The sequence below is a fragment of the Callorhinus ursinus genome, unplaced genomic scaffold (genome assembly GCF_003265705.2).
Source record: "Callorhinus ursinus isolate GAN/ISIS: 27379988/994484 unplaced genomic scaffold, GSC_fseal_2.0 scaffold8, whole genome shotgun sequence".
Taxonomy (NCBI): Eukaryota; Metazoa; Chordata; class Mammalia; order Carnivora; family Otariidae; genus Callorhinus; species Callorhinus ursinus.
The window spans coordinates 43,732,886-43,745,145 of NW_027397070.1; the positions used below are offsets into that span (position 1 = coordinate 43,732,886).

Sequence of the window (12,260 nt, forward strand, 5' to 3'; positions counted from 1 at the left end):
ATACTTTGTGTGCTGGTCAGGTTGTACATTCTTGGTACCCTTGTCTCTGAGTGTGTTTCTGGCTTGATAACCTCACTTCTGTTTGCCTAATTCCTTCATTTTGAATCCAGTGGGATACGATGGAAAACAATTTGCATACAGGGAAGTACCACTTGAGCTATGCTTTCTTTTCTTTTTTTTTTTTTTTGCTTTGTTAAACCATATTTTTTAATAAAGGCTTTTCTTTTAGAAAAGTCACCAATACAGCATAGTACATGAAGACTATCTTTGAATTGCTTGAATAATATTTTTATTGTAAGAGGAAGCCAATCCTAGTTAACTTTTTTTTCTCTGCTAATTAAAGTTTAGGATTTTAATCAAGTTGTACTTAGCAATAGCTATGTTTTGAGTTAGGTAGGCTTTGGAGAAGAGTGGTGAGTCTCGTTTTCTAGTGTATTTTCACTAAGGACCGGGGCACCAAATATAAGAGTCCTGTGTACTTTGGTAATGACACTGTAATTATGTAAACCAAGTGGTCTGGGTGGTTCCAGGCTAGCCTTCCTTTACATGGGTGGTAGAAAGTGGTAAAACCAGACAGAATAGGCTTCAGAATCTAAGTAAGCAATGACAATGGCATTACTATTGAAACTTTGTCCCACCTTTTGTAAATATGGAACAGAAAAGCAATAATAGCCTAAACAAATTTACATTAGAACCTGTTCAGAGAATGGAGAAAGGAGAGAGATTGTTTTCCCCAGCAGTTTTTACTGTTTTTACTCCGTTTTGTCAGTTGTCAGTCACTTGAAGAACATCGTATTATTGACTTTTCTTAGGATTCCTTTACAAAGGAGCTATGTAAAATTGAACCGAGTTTCTCTCTGGGGAAGGGTTTTTATTAGGAAGAATAGCTTGGTAGATGGTACAGCAATTTTAAAAGCTCTAGTCTGTTCTTGACTTAATTAAAGGGGAGAGTATTTTAATTTGTTCAGCAGCAAACACTGAATGCCCATAAGTGAAAAGGCCTGTCAGTTCTCTGGGGAAGCAAAGATTGGGAAGGTGTAGGCCTTGCTTTTAAAGAGCTGTAGGCCTGTAGGGAAATCAGATGTGGGCATAATGGCACTGGAGTGACGAGTGCCCCAAGAGAGACCTGCAGACTGTGCTGGGAGTTCAGAGGGAGAGAGACACTCATTTCCCTAATGCGTGAGGCGAGTAGGCTCAGTGAAGCTTCATGCAGGTGGTGGAATTTAAGCAGTGTCTTGCTGGATGGGATTTGGACGTAGGAGGAGTTCTTCATATGGAGGCATGGGCAGGTGTTGGGGACAAGAACTTCAGATTTGCTGCTATGTCTAGCATGGAAAAGTAAATAGTAATAGTCATAATGATACTAATACAAGCATTTATTGAATGCCTAATTTTTCATAATTATTGTTTGTTTCAATTCATTTTCTCATAACAATAATATAATAATCCTATGAGGTAGGCAGATTGTCATCCCCATGTTACAGATGAAAAGTTGAGGTTGGTTAAGAAACTTGTATAAGGCTACATAGTTAGTAGAATTTGACCCCAGGCTGGTTCTGGAGAGCCTACCCTTACTTGCTATGTTATACTATGGGAAATGTAGAAAAGGTGGATTGGGGTCTGTATGTAGATCCTCAAATGCCCACGTAAATAATTTAATATATTGGAAGATTTTTTTTTTTTTTTGGTGATTCTGTATAGGGGTTTTAAACACATTCTCTTGTTTCTTTTAATGTGCCATGCTTTATTGCCTTTGAAAGGCCTTTCCTGTGTTGCCTTGTCAGTTTCTACTCAGTTCTCAAGTTTTGGCTTATATATCACCTTTCTGTGAGAGGCTTTCCTCAGTCACCCAGGAAGAAGGGCCCTCCTGTAGGCTCCCATGGTGCTTTGCCAGCACCTCTATCTAATACAATGTTCATCAGGTGGTAGGATCATTGTTTACTTTGTTTCTCAGCTAGACTGTGAATTATGTGAGTATTGGGATTGTGTATCCTTTTTGTATCCCTGGTGTTAGGTTCATCTTTCTTGCTGAATCAAGCTCAGATAAATCCCAACTGATTGAAAGGGAGAGTAATAAATTTTCAGACATCATACTGACTTTTTAAATTGCTTTCCTTCTGAGTTACAGGTGTTTGAATACCCAGAGAAGAGATAAATAGATGATACAATGTTTTGGTTGACTGGGTTCCTCTGAGAAAGAAGGAGAGAGATTATCAGGTTTGGGGTTGCTGGGGACAGTTTCTGGAGGGCCAGGCTCTGGGCTGGGCCCTCATCGAGGTGTAATCTTTAAGTTGGCAGAGGGAACAGGGCACGCCCTCAGAACAGCATGAACAGAGGACATAGATGGGGTCAGTTATGAAAGAACACTACCCGCCTTGACACCTGAGCCTCTCCGCTTCCTGCTACACCCACTAGGGCATTTTATAGCATAAAGAATCTCTTGAAAGCCCCAATTTTCTTTATAATCTGCCAGAAAGTTGTATGGGCCAGCAAAACATTTGCCATGTTAAACAACAAACATTTATTTCTCACAGTTCTGGAGGCTGGGAAGTCCCAAGATCAAGGTGCCCACAGATTCGTTCCTAAGGTAAGTTCCTAACACATGGAATCTGAAATTCAAACACGATGCCTTCTTGGTAGGAAAAGTGCTATTAAAAAATAGGCCCATTTGAACTAAATTATACAGTTCACCCTCCAGAAATTCCTTAAAGTCTTACAACAAGTAACCTCACATTTAGCTGGCATGTGGTCAGCCTGACTCAAGTTTTTTTTTGACTGCCTCGGACCAGTAGGGACCTTGAGATTGGGATCATGACCTGTGCTGTTGAATTCAGCCTCTTGCCCTTTATCTGGAAGCATGGTGGCTGTGATGCAAGAGCTGAAGGTGTGTAGTAGAGGCTTGGTTCATTGGGCCCACGGAGGGGAAGGTGATGAAGAACTCTCATAATGAAGGAGAGTGTTGGAATCCAGACAAAGGTGTCTTTGTTAAGAAACTCTTACTACCTACCATCGGAAACCTTTTAAAAATGCTTTTTTTTTTTTATTTGATAGAGACAGCAAGAGAGGGAACACAAGCAGGGGGAGTGGGAGAGGGAGAAGCAGGCTTCCTGTGGAGCAGGGAGCCTGATGTGGGTGGGGCTCGATCCCAGGACCCTGGGATCATGACCCGAGCCGAAGGCAGACGCTTAACCCACTGAGCCACCCAGGCACCCCTAAAAGTGCTTTTGAGACACGAGCCAAAGTAGCACAAATGATGCGAGAAAACTAGTGATGGCCCCACATTAAAAGCTTTGTCCCTCGCTAAGTTTGGATGGATAGTGGTTCTTGGGAGTGCCGAACAGGGAAGGGACTCTCTTCTCCCAAGATGTTTGAGGTCATAGCTCACCATTGTACTGCCTGATTATTCTGGGGACCGTGGGCCCTACCATGGGCAGAAGGAAGGGCCAGAGGGAAGGTCTGTCTCTTGTGTGTGCGGCCTCCATCCCATGGTCCTCTCTGTACACAGTTGCTGGTTTTAGTTTTCCTTTTCTACTGATTACTGAAGATCTTAGGGCCACAGATGTTGAAACATAAGTTTCATGGTTTTGTTCCCTGAAATATCCCCAGAGTCTAGAATAGCATTGTCAAATAGAAATATAATGTGAGCCTCTGTGTATTTAAAAATTTTTGAACTTCTAGTTGCCATGTTAAAATCAAGTACAAAGAAAGACAAGAAATTAATTTGAATAATATATATGGTTAACCTAATATCCAAAATATTATCTTCTCAACGTTTAACCTGTATAAAAAATTACTGACATATTTTACTTTCTTTTGTTCACACCAAGTCTTCAAAATCCAGTGTGTATTTTACGTTTATAGCATGTCTCAATTTGGAGTAGAGCCATTTTGAATGCCTAATAGCTACCTGTTTCTACTGCTTATGGTATTGGACATTGCAAGTCTGGAACTGTGTCTGGTCTATGGTGGAAGCCTGGCAAATATCTGTTACATGAAGGAAGAAAGAGAGGGTCCAAGGAGGGAAGGAGGAAATGGCAAAACCTAAAAGATGAGTAAACAGAGGAACACTGACTTGTCTTGGGGTGTCCTAGTGGTTTCTAACTAGAACAGCAGCTGAATGATGCTTCACATTTTTAGTTTAAGATCATTTGCAAATGTGTTATCTTACAGATATATACCTTCAACAACACTGTTTAGACAGGTCAGGTTTTACTGTCTTTAATTTATGGGTGACCTAGCTGAGGCTTAGCTAGGTTCAGTGAGTTTTTGGTTTAACCAGGATTCAAACTCAGGTCTTTTGAGTCCTAGTGCAGTACTTTATGCTCGCTACTGTGTACCTTCCCATGTGGCTTATGTTAGCTGTGCCCATACTTCCCTGTGACACTAGTTGGCTCTTAGATATGGATAGATGCTAAAAGATAGACTGAATAACTATTTTTAATACAGAGCTACTTAAAAAATAGTAAAGATCAGATCTTAAGGTTTGTTTTTAATTTAATAATCAAAGATAGGAGTGGGTACCGTAGCCAGGAAAGTTTTGTGTATGTGGCTTCTCTAGCTGTTAGGATCTTCTGAATTATAGAAGGCGCATACAAATGTGAAGCATCTTCTGAATTATAGAAGGCGCATACAAATGTGAGTGAAAAGATAGTTTATGACAAGGTATGCATACATGTGTTTGAAACTGTCCCTCTGTATAACGATCTTCTCTCTCAGATTGTCCTCTGGTAGGCATGTGTCATGATTTTCTGTTCTAGCACATGGAGAAATGTCTTGTCTCTTTCACATAGTGAAAGTGACTTCACCAGCATAATAACCCTCCAGTGGCATAAGTTATTGGATTTTGTGACTTTCTTGTTTCTTGAGCCATTAAGATGGTTGGTTTTATTGTGTTTAATGTTTTTTTTTTAAAAGATATTTATTTATTTATTTAAGAGAGTAAGAGAGAGCGCGCTCACGCGCGCATGAGCCAGGGGCAGGAGGAGGGTCAGAGGGAAAGGGAGAAGCAGGCTCCCCGCTAAGCAGGGAGCCCTATGCGATGTGGGGCTCCATCCCAGGACTCTGGGGTCATGACCTGAGCCAAAGGCAGATACTTAACCAACTGAGCCACCCAGGCGCCCTGTGCTTAATGTTTAAATAAAACCCTAAAGCAGATACTTTTGATATGATTCAGTTTGTTGTGGCTAAAAGGCTAAAAGAGAAGTGGAGGTTAATTTCTAGAGCATCAGTATGATGTTATGGAAACCTCTTTTTGGATAGAAGCCAACGTTGATCACCTTTGTATCTAAATCCTACTCTGCAGAGCATAGTGTGTAGTGAGATACCAGGGCACAGTAAGTACTTTATACAAGGTATTCAAATATTTGAGTTTGTGAGAAACAACTCTAGCTTACAGAAAACGTCAGTGTATTGAATGGAGCACTGGGTGTTATACGCAAGCAATGAGTCATGGATCGCTACATCAAAAACTAATGATGTAATGTATGGTGACTAACATAACATAATAAAATTAAAAAAAACGGCAATGTGATTTTAAGGTTTTCCCACAGTCAGAAGATACTGCAAAATATTTTGTTCACTGTTTCTCAATTTAAGATAATATACCATGAATTTGAAAATGGTAATGCAAAATTATTCAGCAAAATATATATATGCAGGTCTTTGTCATAGCAAAAGCCACCACTTAGATTTTAATTGATCCAAGCTGTAAATAAGGAAGTTAATTCTAATTTATCTTGCATATTTGGGAGATCATTCATAAGGAATTTTCTACAAAACCACAGGACTATCATTATCTACCAGGTTCGCTAAGGATTTCAGTGTAGATAGCTTCTGCACATACTTTAGCTTCTCTTTTCATAGCCTGGGGAATGCTATGAAATCATATTTTAACATAATTGAAGCTGACCCTTTCTGTGCTAGGTTGTGGACTCCAGGGGCTGGCAAAGTCACATCTGCTCTTCTTTCCTAACCAGATAGCCTAGAATCTGAATGGCTGGGGAACAGAGTTCCTCCCTGGAGAAGGTGGTGGAATCTTGAATACACTTAGTGTATAAAGGACAGAAAACTGAGGGTCTGGGACAGCAGTTTCCAGCATTGGCTCAACATCAGAATCAGCTGAGTAGCTTTAGGACCCTAAAGCTGCCCAGACCCATCTGTTTCACACCTAAGAGTTCCAGTACTACCTACGTTTCAGCTAGGATCTTAATTTCCCATTGAAGAGCTTTCTTAAATCTCTAATCGTGGTGTGCCATGGTTTTTTACCACCATACCTATTTATCAGTAGTGATTTCTGATGAATCTCCAAAGTATTCAGGAAGGTTTGTTTGTTTCAGAGACAGGGAAGCTTGGGTAAAGGGTGAAATAGGACAGGCTCCTCTGCAAGAAGTCCTGAGGGGAGCAGAACCCTAGAATTGGGTAAGTGATGGCACCTGGAAAGAAGGGGGCAAGCAGGCCAAAGCTGAGAGCCTGTAAGGGGAGAGAAAGAGGTGAGTCATGCAGGGAGTCTCTCTGAGATGGCTCAGGGGGCTGTGGGTTTAACTATCTGCAAACTGCATTTCTTCATAATTTGTACGTTTCCCTTTTGCCATTCTTTGTCAGAGTAAGGAAGAGACATGATTGATGACCATTGCTCAGAGAACCTTTCACTTCCATTTAGATTGTTTATAGGATAGTACTGTTTGTAGGAAGTCTGACATCTTTTGAAAGTGGTAGTTTTTCCACCACTGTTTCTATATTTTATGTTGTCTTAGATACAGAAGGGTACTTTAGACCCTCAGATTTCCAGGAGTTTGCTGGGCACAAGCTAGATGCTCATGTTTTGGAAGACTTGGTATAGTTTCCTTCTTTTATTTGGCAATGACATTATTTTGTGGCAGACTTCTTAACTTGTTAACTGTAGACTAAGGTATCTATTAATTCAAAGAGTGGACCTTTATTTAAAGATTTTATTTATTTGAGAGAGAAAAAGAGAGAGCATGCGAGCGCGTGTGAGCAGGGGGAGAGGCAGAAGGAGAGAGAATCTCAAGCAGACTCCCTGCTGAGCGGGGAACCTGCTGTGGGGCTCGATCTCACGACCCTGAGATCATGACCTGAGCCGAAACCAAGAGTTGGGTGCTCATCCAGCTGCACCACCCAGGCGCCCCGAGTGGACCTTTGTTTATAACACTGTTTAGCTGTTCTCGGAGCTCCAGCGTTCCTCCGTTTGATATGCTGACTGCAGTGTGGTGATATTGGTGTGTATTTCATTGTTCGAAGGGCCCAGCTGAGAGCGTGAAAGGGAATCGATGTTCTGTGGAGCAGTGCTGGCTTCTGATTTCCTCAATTAACCTGTAAATACAAGTCTCTTCATACCCATTATCAAGATGCAAAAAAGCAGATCAGAGAATAAATGTAATTTTTTGGGTGGGTGGGAGCATTATAATATTTCTTTAGGACTGAAATCTGTTCTCCAGCATTCCTTCTGCTTACAACATTCATGTAAATATGGCCATGAAAAAGAAAAAACAAACAGTCCAGAAACCTTTTTGGATAAAGCCTAAAGACTTAAAATGTTATTGCAGTTTCATCCTAAATGAGTTTAAAAATCCAAATATTTCCCCTACTGATTATGAAGATCTTTATTATAGAAAATTTTGGAAACTACAATAGAGTATAAAGAAGAAAATAAAGATGACCAGTAATCCCACAACTCAGCAATAACTCTTGTTAATATTTAAACTATTTCCTTTCAGGTTTTTTTTTTTTGTGTGTGTGTGTGTGTATGTGTGTGTGGGAGGGAGGTGCATACTGTTTTATATCCTTTTTATTAACTTAATATTAGGAATAATTTCCCACATAAATAACCTTTCTTCAAGAATTTAGTTTTCATTGGTTGTTTTGTTGTCCAGATATTTGCTTTGATTTTTTGGTTGAAACACCACTCAGGAATTGGCTTAGATGCTTTTATTCCTACATGATGCCTTTCCTTCACAGAGGAAGTCAAAGAAACTCCACTGAGTTTCCAGAAGGTTGATTTCAATGTTCCTATCACACTTACCATATCTTGCTCATGTAATTTTTTTGTATATACATCTAATTCTTCTGACATCTCTTGAACCCTTCCTTTGGAACAGGTACTGTGCCAGGACCTCACAATACAGTGGTAATGGAAAGGAAATAAAAGGCAAAATACTGTAAGATAGTTTTGTGCCTGCATTCAGGTTATTGGTGCCTGGGCTGGGGATACAAAGACTTTATTTAGGTAATCACACAAATAAATGTTAACTCACAATGATCATCAGGGATTTAAAGGAGAGGTAAACAGTGCTTATGAGAACAGTTCAAATGAACAAGGACAAGCAAGGTGTTTTATTTGACCACAGATTTAATATGATCCAGGCCTTGCACTTTTATAAAGGTCTGTGCAACTGAGAGATACTTTGTCCGCACAAAGAACCTGACATGGTTCAGTGCTCTGCTGTGCTTGGAGGGCACTGGGGTTCTTTGTGTTCAGCTCTGACCAACAAGAGTACGTTATAAGGAGGGGCCCGCGTTGGAGAAGGTTTTAGAAAGGATTTCAAATGAGGCCTGGTTAGGAAAGTGTAGTAAGTACTTCTGAGGAAGAGAGGATACTGGGAGGACATTTTACTTGTCCAATATGGAGCCATTTATCAAGGTGTAGAGAAGAAATTCTGGTAGTTGATGGGAAGTGAGACTGTTCTGCTGGTTCCCTTTGCATTCTAAGATTCCACACTTTTAAGATTATCTGAAGCCATTCAAGATCTGGTGGGTACCAAGAGGACCCTGAGGGTTGTTGTCAGCCTGTGCAGATTTAGATGGAGAGGAAGAGTGTCCACCCATCTCCTTGCGCAGCAGCCCCTCCCATCTCCACTTTTCAGAAGCTTGAGGACCTGAGGGAAAGCTGTGACTCCCAATGACTGGTATCTCCTGAGGACAAGCTCCTGCAGGCAAACACTGTAGGAATTCTCATAGCGCATCGGAGGAAGTCTGAAGGCGTTAACATGGCAGAAGGCCATGTTGCTTCCTCTGACTCCTCTCCCCACACTGTCACACAGCCTTGTTTGTTCCAGTGATGGGGAAATTTCTTGCGTGAGGTGACTTCTTATCCTTTGGTGCCCTTACTGTTTCTTTTTCTTAAACACTCCTTTCTCTTGCTAAATAAAAATTTTTAAATTCCTTTTTTGGGACTAGCTTGAAAGTTACCATCTGTAGAGTTTTTCTGGCTTCCTAGAGTTAGTTACTTTATAACACATACCACCTATTATAGTGTTAAAGAAATTTTTTATTTAGTTGCTTAGCTTGTTCCTTTCGGTTGTAAAGTATTTGGAATTATGTAGTCTATTTGACTTTTCAGTGCCTGAACGGCACTCCATAAATGGCACATCCAGGGTATTCAATAACTTGTGAGTGAATGAATATATATATATTTATTATTTAAGAGCGAGCATGTGTGCATGGTGGGCAGGGGCTGAGGGAGAGGGAGAGAGAATCACAGGCAGACAGCTCGCTGAGCACAGAGCCCGACGCAGGGCTCAATCTCACAACCCTGAGATCAACTGGAGTTGAAACTAAGAGTCTAACCCTTAAATGACTGTGCCACCCAGGTGCCCCCTGAGTGAATGAATTTAATTCACATTTGTTTTACCATATTGACATCTTACTGTGGCTTTGGCACTTAACATTTGTGAGATTAATAGCTGAGCTTTTTGATTGGCCAGTTAATACCTTAGAAGATCAGGAGTACAGTTTTCCTGAATCCTTTATTAAAGATGCCAGCAGAGAGGGTGTCATTATATGGTGAGGCATTCCTAGTTTCCACAAGACCACTTTGTATTTTGGGTGACCTTTTAAAACTTCTTCAGAGTAATCAAATTGACCTGAAACTAATGTAGCATTATGTGTCAGCTATACTCAAATAAAAAAAAATTTAAATTAAAAAATGGTTAAAAAAAGGTTGTCAAATTGTTGTAATCATAATCATATTTTCAAGAAGAATCACATTTTTTTTTTTAAAGAAGAACCACATCTTAATCAGGGTTCTAGGTAGTTTTTCCACAAACATTTTTGCTGTGTCACTCATTGGTTATAAGGTAGTTTTGTCATAAGAGATAAAATAATGTTAAAAAGGTCATAATGAAACATGAAAAAATTGACAAATTCATTATTTCTTCCCCATTAAGAGGTATCAGTTTTCCAAATATTAGGATATGTATTTGTACCTGGGTTTTGTATTGCACCGTGAGAATCTTCTACACTGTTGTTCATTCTTGGCATATTGTCATATGTCCCTTAATACACGGTCCAGAGTTGTGCGGGAAGTGGGGAAGAAATGCTGATGTAGTATTGTAACCAACGGGACTTTGTTGTAATTGATGTGCTGTCATTTTGTATTATAGTACAGTATGCAGTCTGGCATTACGCTTTTATTTCACCCCTCCTGTAAGCTCTGTCACAGTATTTTCTGTCAAGTTGGTATATGTGGTCATCATCCACTATTTTAAGACCACCATGGCTACTGCTGTATAGACCATTAGGAAGGCTAGGTAACATTTATATAATAAAAAATGGGAACTTTGTCCGTGGAGAAATGAAACCAAACTGACAACTAGCTTTCAATACATTAACTGTGCCAGAGGTGATTGATTCTTCAATGGAGAAATGAAACCAAACTGTCAACAAGTTGTTTTATCTTATTTATTTATATTTTTTTGTTTAAAGATTTTATTTATTTATTTGACAGAGAGAGACTGAGCACAAGCAGGGGGAGCAACAGGGAAAGGGAGAGGCAGTCTCCCACTGAGCAGAGAGCCTGACGTGGGGCTTGATTCTAGGACCCTGGGATCGTGACCCGAGCTGAAGGCAGACGCTTAACTGACTGAGCCACCCAGGCGCCCCAAGTTGTTTTATCTTAAATGAAACCAAACTGTCAACCAGTTATTTCATATTTTATAGAAATTGTCTTATGGCCAATTAGTTACGAGGTGAAGATGTAGTGAAAATGCTTGCAGCAGCAAAGATGTCTATGGCAAAGACACCTATAGTGAACGTACCAGACATGCTTTATTAGGACTAAAAAATGAGGCTAAGAGAAAATTGAAGATCATCTTTTTGGTAATTGTGGTGAAGAAGTGCTAGGCATTTATAGAAAGAGGACATTAGCATTTGGAAGTGACGGAAATCTGTACTAAGATATGTTCCAAATAAAATTGAATGTACACTGTGGGCAACTCAGGAACATACTGTTTTCTAATATGATGTAGAGCACATAGTTTGCAAAAGCTGATTTATAACTGACCATGCTTATGTGCGCAGGGATTGCTTTAGAAGGAGCTTGGTAGTTATCAGCGTCAGTAGTCTGGTTACCAGGGCTGATCAGACTGGGAAATCTGATACGCTTAAACAGAAATTTCTGAACATTGATGTCTACTGGAAAATCAGTTGTTAACAATGAGAATTGTATTTCCAAGGAGACAAAGTATAAAATACTTAGAATATCAGGAATACAATTTTCCTGAATCCTTTGTTAAAGCTGCCAGCGGAGAGGGTGTCATCCTCTCATGACAGAATCCTGTTCCCAGGTGATAGGTCACTGGGGCAGGATCAGCTTCTTCCACTGCGGCAAGCTTTGCTTCACGCCACTTTCCTTTTACAAAACACCTGTGTTAGCACCTGTTTTCGCTAACTGAAGAAATCCAAAGAGGACTTTCGCTTTTATGAAATGGCAACTGCTTCTTTGCTTTACACTGTTTCGGCTTACAAAAGGTTTCGTAGGAGTACTCTTGTATTAAGTAGCAAGGGCAGCCTGCACTATAATGTTCAGAAAGCTCCCTGAACCGTATGTGACATAAGGCTGGCAGGGTGGATAGAGTTGCTGATACTCCTATGGGTGAAGCGTAGTACTTGCCCAAGTTTTCTCTTTGTTCCTGCCAACATACCGTCCTAGATTTCTTCAGGGAGTTGTTCTACTGGGCACAAATCCTTTTTCTCATAGCTTCTGGCTGATTCCAATCAAAACAGGGTGTGCCTTCCCCTGCTATTCTAAATAGCTTCAGTTCCTCTTCACAAAATTATATTGTATTCCTTTTCAAATATTGATTCATTAACTGGAACCGTCTGCAAGGGACTATTACTTTCTAGATAGAGATTTCATAAATTGGTTTAAGTTCTTAGAATTTTGTGCTATCAGTCTCTTGTTCCATTGCTATACTCTCTGGACTTGATGATTGATACCTAGATTTTTGTTTATAAGAAAGAACTTT

At 40.1% G+C, this 12,260-nt stretch overlaps 1 protein-coding gene across 39 annotated transcripts in view; it reads left to right on the plus strand.

The window, feature by feature from the left end:
* The window catches only part of SIPA1L1 (signal induced proliferation associated 1 like 1), a 463,818-nt gene that overhangs the window by 150,262 nt on the left and 301,296 nt on the right, over positions 1–12,260 (plus strand). For 27 of the 39 annotated variants that reach the window (XM_073895440.1, XM_073895444.1, XM_025869757.2 and 24 more), the window contains one exon: positions 2,535–2,587. The exons of the other annotated variants lie outside the window; for them this stretch is intronic. The gene's annotated coding sequence lies outside the window, so the exon portion shown is untranslated. The remainder of the gene's footprint in view (positions 1–2,534; positions 2,588–12,260) is intronic. 39 annotated transcript variants of the gene reach the window in all.